The sequence below is a fragment of the Acyrthosiphon pisum genome, unplaced genomic scaffold (assembly GCF_005508785.2).
Source record: "Acyrthosiphon pisum isolate AL4f unplaced genomic scaffold, pea_aphid_22Mar2018_4r6ur Scaffold_11;HRSCAF=45, whole genome shotgun sequence".
NCBI lineage: Eukaryota > Metazoa > Arthropoda > Insecta > Hemiptera > Aphididae > Acyrthosiphon > Acyrthosiphon pisum.
Window position 1 is genome coordinate 34241 of NW_021760445.1, and position 1148 is coordinate 35388.

The following is a 1148-nucleotide window of genomic DNA, read 5'->3' on the forward strand; positions in this document are numbered from 1 at the left end:
TTTGCAAAAATATTGACATAGTTTGGAATCGATCGGACGATGTCGGAGGGCTGGCAAAAAAACTGAAAAATTCGCTAAAAATAAAATATCGATTTGCAAATGCTAAAAACCAATTTGCAATTAATTTGCAAAATATTGACATAGTTTTGGAGGCGATCGGACGATGTCGGGGGGCTGGCAAAAAAACTTGAAAAATTCGCTAAAAATAAAATATCGATTTGCAAATGCTAAAAACTAATTTGCAATTATTTGCAATTAATTTGCAAAATATTGACATAGTTTTGGAATCGATCGGACGATGTCGGGGGGCTGGCAAAAAAACTTGAAACATTCGCTAAAAATAAAATATCGATTTGCAAATGCTAAAAACCAATTTGCAATTATTTGCAATTAATTTGCAAAATATTGACATATATTTCGAATTAATTGTATAAAGTCGGGGGGCCAACTTCACACACATAATCAAGGAGGAGGTGATTATTTGGTTGTTCAAAAGTATAAGACAGCCGATATGGAAAAAGTAGAGTCAAAAGAGAGGTAACAACAATTGTGATGCGTAGTATATTTAATAATATATCTATGATAATATACAAATATAATTAATTATAACATGTATCCATTATTTTGATTTTTAAATAGATGGAAAACTAGTACATTTAACGCAAAAATTATACTCAACGAAAAAGATAAAGCTGACAATGCAATAATATTAGCATTTAATAACTTACAAGATTTGATGATGGATAAATTTATGTGTAATGATGATAAACAAATTGAATATTATCAATAATAAGACTACACATTTATTCTATTTTAATTTACATGTTGTATCACACTTAAATAAAGTTATATGTATTTGGCAATTGTGTTATATAAAAAAATGATGATATTATTATGTATAATCAAATTAATAAACAAATAGCTATGATACATTAATTATTATATTTTTGAAATAAAAAGACGAATCATTATGAAATATACAACTATTTTATTAACAGATTACAACAAATATCAAAAAAATAAAACAATATTAATGATTAAAGATATAATATTATAACACAATATAATAACAACATCATACATTTTAGTAAATAAAAATGAGTAATTAAAATGTAATAAATCAAATCATGATTATTTGGTTTTTTATT

At 25.2% G+C, this 1148-nt stretch overlaps 1 long non-coding RNA gene across 1 annotated transcript; it reads left to right on the plus strand.

Annotated features, from left to right (window-relative positions):
- Positions 1-460: 460 nt before the first annotated feature.
- On the plus strand, positions 461-976 carry LOC115034560 (the record flags this gene model as incomplete). The annotated part of the gene is given in 2 exon segments (XR_003839912.1): positions 461-537; positions 640-976. It is a non-coding gene; the product is annotated as an uncharacterized LOC115034560 (long non-coding RNA).
- Positions 977-1148: the final 172 nt, after the last annotated feature.